A 9,616-nucleotide genomic window follows, 5' to 3' on the forward strand; every position below is an offset into this window, starting at 1 on the left:
AATGGGTGGCAGGTGACATGGAGACTATGTGACAGTTTGGAATGGTGGTGTTTTTAAAAAAGCAAAATCCCAATCCTTCACTTTTGCCAATAAAGACCACTACCAGCTCAGAGAGGCAGAGCAAGCCAAGCTCTCCTCTGGATCTTCCTACTCAGTTCATACCTCAGAAGGAAAACAGCAAAAGACTTTTCTTCTTCTCCATGCTACCTTTCTTTTTGGGGGGGTGTTGGTTTTTTTTTGGGGGGGGGTGGTTTTTGGTTTTTCAGGACAGGGTTTCTCTGTTTCTCTGTGTGTAGTCTTGGCTGCCCTGGACTCACTTTGTATACCAGGCTGGCCTCAAGCTCACAGTGATCCGCCTGCCTTTGCCTCCCGAATGCTGGGATTAAAGGCATGTGCTACCATGCCCAGCTTCTCCATGCTAACTTAAATACCTTTCTCAGGGGCTGGAGAGATGACTTAGTGGTTGAGAGCACTGTCTGCTTTTCGGAGAGGCCCTGAGTTCAATTCCCGACAACCACATGGTGGCTCACACCCATGTATAAAGAGATCTGATGCCCTCTTCTGGCATGTAGATGTACATGCAAATAGAGCATTGATTTGCATAAAATAAATAAATACCCTTCTCTCCTGTCAGCTGGTTTCTTGTTCTGCCTCTTGACCTAAGGTTGACTTTATTTAGCTCTTGGATTGAAGTTGTGTGCTAGGGCTGAGCCACACCAAACAAGAAACAGGTTTTTAATAGTTCACAATCTCAGAGTTCACAACGGGATCAAATATCCTGCAACAGAATGGAGTCTTACATTTTTCTGTGTGCCATTTTGTGCCTTTTCCATCCTCAGCTATGTGAAGCCATTGTCCTTACAAGGGCTCATGTGTCTCAGAAAAACAAAACAAAACAAAACTCCATTTAGGCAGATTTAGTGGTGTATGCCTCAGGAGGCTGAGACATAGAGACCAGACCAAGGCAAGCACAGTAGTGTTCAGAATGCCAGGGCTACAGAGACCCGAAAAAAAACAATAAACATCACATTAACCATCCATCCTCTGTTGAAGGTACTAGGCTGGGTGGCGACCCCTTCACAGAGTGAGGCCTGAGGACGGCGCTGGTCAAGAAGGTTGAGCGAGGGAGCAGTTGGTTGTGGGACAGCATCAGCAAGGGCAGCTGACCTCAGGATGATGAGGGACTGTTTAACCCCGGGCCCTCCTCATTCACGATCAGTCGGAGATGCTTACCTCAGTGTCCCGTGTCACTGTCATCCATAGTGCCATCACAAATGTTTTGGCCCCTGGATATGAAACCCCCTAGCACAGCGTCTCTGGAGCTTTTTAAGTTACTCAGACAGCTGAGAGCGGAGGTTCCCACCTGTAATCCCAGCGCTCGGGAGGTGAAGAGTCCAGAGTCCAAGGTCAACCTTAGCTACAGGAAATCTTGTGCCAAAACATAAAACAAGGGGCCAGGTGGTGGTGGTGTACAACATTAATTCCAGAATTTAGGAGGCAGAGAGAGGCAGAACTCATAGGGATGAGTTCTAGGCCAGCCTGGTCTACAGAGCAAGAGAGTCCCAGGACAGCCAAGGCTACACAGAGAGGCCATGTATAAAAATAGCCAAAGCCAGCCGGGCATGGTGGCACAGGCCTATAATCCCAGCACTCGGGAGGTAGAGGCAGGTGGATCACTATGAGTTTGAGGCCAGCCTGGTCTACAAAGCGGGTCCAGGACAGCCAAGGCTACACAGAGAAGCCATGTATAAAAATAGCCAAAGCCAAAAACCAAATCAAAAATCAGGTCTGAGGCAATGGGCAGGCCTTTAATCCTAGCACTCAGGAGGCAGAGGCAGGTGATCTCTATGAGTTCCAGGACACCAAGGGCTGCACAGTGAAACACTGACTTGAGAAACAAAAATCAATCAATCTATCTATCAAGAGGGCTGGAAAGGTGGCTCAACATTGAAGAGCACACTTGGGAGGGACCTGAGTTAGGTTCCCAGCACCCACATCAGACAGCTTCCAAATACCTCTTAATTCCATCTGCAGGAGATCCAACACCCCCTGGTCTTCACAGGTTCCTGCACACCCATGGTACATGTAAACTCATGCAGGGACACATATGTACACAATAAATAAATAAATCTTTTTTTTTTTTTTTAAAGGTAAATACGTTTTAGAAAATGAAGAAAAGCCATAGGCAAGCTGGGCGGTGGTGGCACACACCTTTAATGCCAGCACTTGGGAGGCAGAGGCAGGTGGATCTCTGTGAGTTCGAGGCCAGCCTGGTCTACAGCGTAAGCTCCAGGATAGCTAGAGCTGTTACACAGAGAAACCCTGTCTCGGAAAGAAAAAAAGAAAAGAAAAGCCACAAGCATAGTCCTAGTCCCGCATGTGTCTTAGATATAGCTATTGACGTGAGATGTGCTCAGTAGGTGGCCTTTTTAGGTGTAGAACATCTGACTGTAGATATAAAAGTCTATGGCTTCAAACTTAGGTATATCCATTCCTTATTTAGCATAAATGTTTCTTACCTTGCAGTGTCCTTCTGCATCTGGCAGGCCCCTAGGCCTCCTTGGGTACTCTTCCGGGAAGCTCAGCCAGTCAAGCACCAAACTGAAAGTGCACACTCCTCCACCAGAAGGTCAGGGCTACCACAGTGTGCAGGCAGAAACGGATAAAAAACAAAACAAGATCCATGCCCCAAGATAACAGGCTTGGCTAGGCTGGAAAGGCGGGAGAGTGGTTTATCTCCTGCCAAGTGTTACAACTCTTTTGATAGACAAGCAGGAAGGTTAGGATAACCCTAACCTTCCGGCAACAAAAGGTCACAGGCAACAAAAGGTCACAACCCCGCCTTGCTGAGCTGCTAGCCCCAGGCCAGATAGCAGCAAGGCGCTCTGAGCTTCTAAGGCAAACCAAGGGACTTCGGGAGCTTGACTTGGCTCTGGGGGATCTAGTGGCTGTGTTGGGAACTGCAGCAGGCGGTTGGGGGGGGGGGGGGGTGGGGGTGGGGGTGGGGAGTCTGCACAAGCTCGGTGCCTCTTGGGTGTCTTATTGGAAAAGGGTTGGCCCTATAATATTCCTGAGGGCTATGTGACACTCCTTAGAGAATATTCAAGCATGGACAACCATGTGCTAGAGGAAGAAAAATATGTAGTCCAGCAGCAGGACTGCTACAGGAAAGATCCTGTCTTAGAGTGTCTATCGCTGTGAAGAGATACCATAACCACAGTTCTTATAAAGTAAAGTATTTAATTGGGGCTGGCTTACCGTTCAGAGGTTTGTCCATTGTTGTCTTGGATGGCAACATGACAGCATGCAGGCAGACACGGTGCTGTTGAGGTAGATGAAAGTCCTATATTCAGATTGGCAGGCACCAGGAAGAGAGTGACACTGGGCCTGGCTCAAGCTTCTGACATTTCAAAGCCTACCCCCAGTGACACACTTCCTCCAACAAGGCCACACAAAAAATGCCATTCCCTGTAAGTCTACAGGGCCATCTTCATTCCGACCACCACCATCCATAACTGGGTGGTTTTGAGCAATGGAAAAAAAAAATTTTTTTTTCAATTCAAAAAGCCAGAAGTCAGGACAAGATGTTGACCGAGCCAGTTATTTCTGAGACTTCTCTCTTTCACTCTCTGCCTCTGTGTCTTCACATGATCAGTTTTCAACCTTTTAAAAACTGGACCTGGCAGCCGGGCGCGGTGGCGCATGCCTTTAATCCCAGCACTGTGGGAGGCAGACGCAGGTGGATTTTCATGAGTTCGAGGCCAGCCTGGTCTACTAAGTGAGTCCAGAGCAGCCAAGGCTACACAGAGTAACCCTGCCTCAAAAAACAAAACAAAGCAACAAATAAAATCTGTATAGTTCATGGGTGTGTCTGCGTACCACATGCATGCCTGATGCCTGAAACTGGAGTTCCAAGTCATTGTGTGCTGCCCATGTGAGTGCTGGGATCCAAACCCAGAGCCTCTGTAAGAGCAGCAGCAAGTGCTTTGACCACTCACTCATCTCTCCAGCCCCTCAAGCAGTCACACTTTGAACCTCTGAAAAATAAATTATTAATCATTTTATATTTAACGATATTTTATTCAGTTAGTGTTCATTTAGATTAATAAACCCATTTCCTACCTCTTTGCCTATTTTCTCGAATTACCAATGATTTATTCCTTCTGGATCCAGTTTTCTTCCTTCTGAAAAATATCCTGTAATTGTACCTTACTGTATATTTATATGGTGGGACATCAAAATGGGTCAACATGTAAAGGCAGCCGCAGCTGTAGAGACCAAAACAACACCGTTTTGTGTTCAGGGCCTGAGAACTTGACCCCGCCCCAACCCCCACCCTGGAGTTCCCAGGGACAGCCACAAACATACAGCTAGTAACCATTCCTAAGAACTCACCCGGGGCCAACCAATCAGAGCTACAGGTCTCAGTGACCAGAACAAATGAAAACTTCTCCCCTGGTCTGGCCCTGGTCCCCCAGCCAATCAGCTTAAAGGGCAACTTTCCTGTATCCCTCTAACCCATCATGTAACAAGAAGGCTTGGAAACTGCTTGGAAACCCCTACCACCACCTACAGGTTTTTTTTTCCCCTTTAAGAACCCTGTTCCCCTAGCACTCGGGCTGCCATCTTCCCTCCTCATGAGGGAGCTGACAGTCTAGGCTCTGCACTTGAAATAAACGAGACCCTGTGTGATTTGCATCTGGCTGATTCCTGGTGGTCTTTGGGGATTTCACAACTTGGGCATTACACTACCAGGCCTGACAACCTGAATTTAACCCCCAGAAACCACACAGTAGAAGAGAACTAACTGCTGCAGATTGTCCTCTGACTTTCACATCACACATCTCACACACACACACATTTTTTATTAATTATTAATTAATTAATTAATTTTTTAAAATTTATTTTGGTTTTTCAAGACAGGGTTTCTCTGTGTAGCCTTGGCTGTCCTGGACCCTCTTTGTAGACCAGGCTGGCCTCGAGTTTACAGCAATCCACTTGCCTCTGCCTCCCGAGTGCTGGGATTATAGGCATGCGCCACCACACCCGGCTATATTAATTTATTTTTAATAAGAAAATTTATTGATGGGGGAAATGTTTTAATCAACAACACTCTCTATTCTTGCTATCCTTTTTTTTTAAAAAAGATTTATTTATTTATTATTATGTATACAGTGTTCTGCCTGCATGTACACCTGCAGGCCAGAAGAGGATATCAGATCACATTTAGATAGTTGTGAGCCACCATGTGGTTGCTGGGAATTGAACTCAGGACCTTTGGAAGAACAGTTAGTGCTCTTAACCTCTGAGCCATCTCTCCAGCCCCCCTTGCTATCCTTTTTATTTATTTTTTTCTTTCAGTGATCTAGCATCAGCCCAGGGTCTCATATACACTGGGCAACTGTTCTACACCAATCCACATCCCAGCTGCCTCTCTTTAGTCCTTAACAGCGGCTTAGCTGCTGTAAGAACAAAGCTTTTCTGGAGAAAGGACCAACTTCCATTCTTTCTCACCCTCCCTTCCTTGTCTCCGCTTCTCCCCCATGCTCCCTATGCACAAAGATTTATTTTAAGGAACTGGTCCCTGGCATCATCTGTCATGTGAGTTGAAGGTTCATAATTCAGAAGAGCCAGCATTTACTTTCAGACCAGCTTGGAGGAAAGCAAGTGCAAGATCCAAGAAAAGGCAGTGTTGTTGTTTAAGCCTAAATGTGAGGACAAAGCCAGTGCCCAATCTGAAGACCACCAGACAGTGGGAGCTCGCTCTGATTTAGCAGCCCTTTTGTCCTTACTCCCACCTTCTTGAGGAAGGCCCACTTGCATTCGGGAGAGCAAGTTGCTTTAGGAACTTTGCTCAGTCAACTGTTAATCACAACCAACTGTGGCAAAATGTCTTCTCCTTCTTCCTCCTCTTCCTCTTCCTCCTTCTTTGTTTTTTCAAGACAGGGTTTTTCTGTGTAGCTCTGGCTGTCCTGGAACTTGCTTTGTAGACCAGGCTGGCCTTGAACTCACAGAGACCCACCTGCGTCTGCTTCTGCCTCTGCCTCCCGGGTGCTGGGATTTAAGGCCTGTGCTGCTACACAGACTCTGCTTCTAATCCAAACATTTTGGAGGCAGAGGTAACAGAGCTACTGAATTTTTGGCAGCCTGGTCTGTATAGCAAGTCCCAGGAAAACCAGAGTGATAGAGAGAGGCCTTGTCTCAAAAAAAACCCAAAAACTCTGTGTGGCTGCTTGAGATGTGACTGCCATACCAAGGACACAATGCACTAAAGGTGTTGTGCCCCTAAGCAGAGTCCCTTTGGGCAGTCAGGGTTCCCGTAGCCAGGACACATGCCCTGAAATGGCCCCAACAGCCCTGGTATGGAAGACACCCATCCACAGGGACCTGGTTCTCTAAGCCCCATGTCCCTCCCAAAACTCTACACATCAAAACTAAAGAGGCAAGCCTTTTCTCATTTGTTAGCTTTTTACTTTCACATATTTATTAGCATATATTAATTAGGCATAGTGGGTTTCACTATAACATTCTCATATATGGTTTAATATATTTGATCAGACTCTCACCGGCCCTCCCCTTCCCCTCCCTACCTGCCCCCTACCCCCACCCTCCCCACACCCCCACCCCCACCCACCCACCCTGCACATCCCACCCTCACCCCCTGCCCTCACACCCACCCTCCAACCCCATCACCCTCTCCTGTCCCCTTCCTCTTCCAAACTGGTTCACCTTTTACTTAAGTGGCTTCCCCCAACCCCCACCCACCCACCCCGAAGTGGGATGGGTTAGGGACAGGGTTTCTCTGTGTAGCTCTGGCTGTCTTAGAACTTGCTCTGTAGAGCAGGCTGGCCTCAAACTCAGAGATCCACCTGCCTCTGCCTCTGACTGGCAGTGTGATTTTTGCAATGCTACTTACCTGGCATTTTAGAACTGGACGAGGCAAGGTGCCAGGAATAGTAGGGCTCCAGTGGCCAGTACGGGGCCAAGGAGGGAAAGAAGCCAAGCTACCAGAGGGTTTAAACACCATGGGGTAGGGCTGATGGGAGATCTTTGAATGTGTTGTTTCACTGGCCAATATTCATTTACATAGAAACAACCTTTCTCCCCCAACACAATGCAAGTCTTTCCCACTTCAGCAGTCAATAAGTCCCCAGTTTGGGAGAACTGCCCCCACCCCCCAGGGAGATGATCTGTCACTGAAGGGACTTGAGACTGTCCAAAGTGGAAGCCATGCTTGGCCGAGCTTGGCCTGGAAGTCACTCCAGATGCTGTCTTTGGACAAGGGCTGCTCCAGCGCCTCTGTGGCATCCAGCGAGACAGTGAGACCCAGTCCAATTGGCAGAGGGATGAAGACCTCTCTTTTATTTCAGTCTCCTCTCAGCTGTGAAGTGGCCTCATAGAGCTAGACCTGGGGAACAGTCATTACAGAAGTGCAGAACCCTTGAAGGGGGTGGGGGGGGGGAAGGGGTTAATGCAGGAACCAGTAGCGTTATTGCATGAGAGAAGAGCAGGGGTTAGCACACATTGGCTTGGTGACAGTGATGTTATGGGAACATGTAGGATGGGATCTTGAAGACGGCCCTACAAGGCAAAGGGGGAGGGGTAGATCAAAGAGAGGAAAGTCTTGTACCTTTGATGCAGGTAGGGGTCCATGGGGTTCATGAAGTGAGATGCTCATGGCTCCAATAGTGGCCCGGAGAGGGAGGAGCAGAAGAAGCATCGAGAGAAGTTGGATGGATGTTCCTGTTGAAGGATGAACTCCTGTTAAAGAATGTTAACGTGGGTAAAGACCTATTTGGAAGCAAGGACAAGCTGGTAGGTGGGCTACAGGGTCTTTGGCACAGCCATTAGGGTGTGTCGTACCCATGACTCCCACTCACCACTGTTTGTCCCAGGGATCTCTCATGGAAAGATGGAAATGAAATTGAAGGTTGGCAAGCATAGTACTACCATGGCCAATTGACTCAATTCAGACCTTAAATCATCTTTCTAACTCCTAAGGAACTAAGTTTAATTGTAAAACTATAACTATCTAGTCTTTGACACCATCAGAGACTTTAGAAGGAGTGAAAATTATTACCTGAGTAAACAGGAAATGCAGACTAGCAGCTCCCCAAATAAAAATGTGACAGAGACAGTTCGCTGTTGGGCAGTCACCCCAAACCTCTATAACACTGGAGCATCATCTTCAGCCTTCTGGTCCAGCATATCTGACAGATATGGCTTGCTTGCCACAGAGGAGCAAATCCAGATGGAGGTTTCCTGATGCTCGTACCTGCTCTGAGGTAGGCTGGATGCTGCCAGGAGTTGAGCTTTCTTGTTGTCATATAATCCTTAAAATTAAAAAAAAAAAAATCTTTTAAGGCCATATTCTGAAGTCTCTGGGGTTTTTGAAGCCCTTATCTATTTATCTTTATATAGTGTATAATCATATCTGTTAAACCTAGGATATATATTTTTGAGATAAACTAAACTAGTATTTGAGATGACCATAAGTCTGATGAACCATTAACTTGTATTTTTAACTATTCTAAACAGTTTGTAATGGCAGCTTTAAAGTATTGGAAGTAGCCGGGCAGTGGTGGTGCACACCTTTAATCCCAGAACTCAGGAGGCAGAGGCAGGCGGATCACTGTGAGTTTGAGGCCAGCCTGGTCTACAGAGTCCAGGACATCAAGGCTACACAGAGAAACCCTGTCTTGAAAAAAAAAAGTATTGGAAGTAAACCTTGTATTTATAAGTAAGTGAGTTGTATAGGTCCAATACCTCAAGCCAGAGTAGAAATGTGTGTGTGTGTGTGTGTGTGTGTAACAAAAGTAACCTTAAATCTCTAACAATATACAAATAATTCAAAACAATGTAAACAAAATAATAATTAAAGATCTAAGTTAAAGGGTAGATTCAATAATCAACCTTTTGTCTTATTCCTCCCTCTTTCTTTTCAATCCTTTTTTTTCCTTACCTAAGAAAGAAAGATAAAGAAAAGAAAAAGAAAGAAAAATTCCAGAGTCTAAGTTTTTAATACCTAGTTTTTCTTCCGAATAAGACCATTAATAACTTGTAACCATCTCCTAAATGACAATAAACATCCACTACCCAAGGAAAAAAACAAAAAGTCAACCCGTGCTACCTTAAGGGAAATGTGACATCATTCTTCCTAAGGTTGCTTCCTGCTGATTTGGGGACATTGGAATCCTTTTGGGGGGCCAAATAACTTTGGAAAAAAATGGTTAAGCAAGCTAGCAATAACATTTGTGGTCCAGTCTTTAAAAGTTGAGAAATTTAGGCTTAAGTGAAGTCCTGTTTGGAACAGTCTGAAAGGCTGGACCAATTGGAATCAGTAGTTTTCTTTGAAGTGCTTTGAAGCAGGCTTTGATGAAACAGCAACTGAAGCAGCCGAGCCAGGAATATGGAGGATGCTGGAACGTCTTGTGTCAGGGTCTGAGCTAATGTCATTGGTGTGCAGTTCTTTTGCTCTGAAAATATATAACTTCTCACAAGCACTATACAGTCCTAAAATTATAAATGCAAGAGATGTGCAGAATGCACAGATCAATTAAGGATGGTTTTCTGCTCTTTGTATGACATGTCTTTCTATATGCCAGGCTGTACTTTA

Source organism: Acomys russatus, chromosome 10 (genome assembly GCF_903995435.1).
Source record: "Acomys russatus chromosome 10, mAcoRus1.1, whole genome shotgun sequence".
Classification (NCBI taxonomy): Eukaryota; Metazoa; Chordata; class Mammalia; order Rodentia; family Muridae; genus Acomys; species Acomys russatus.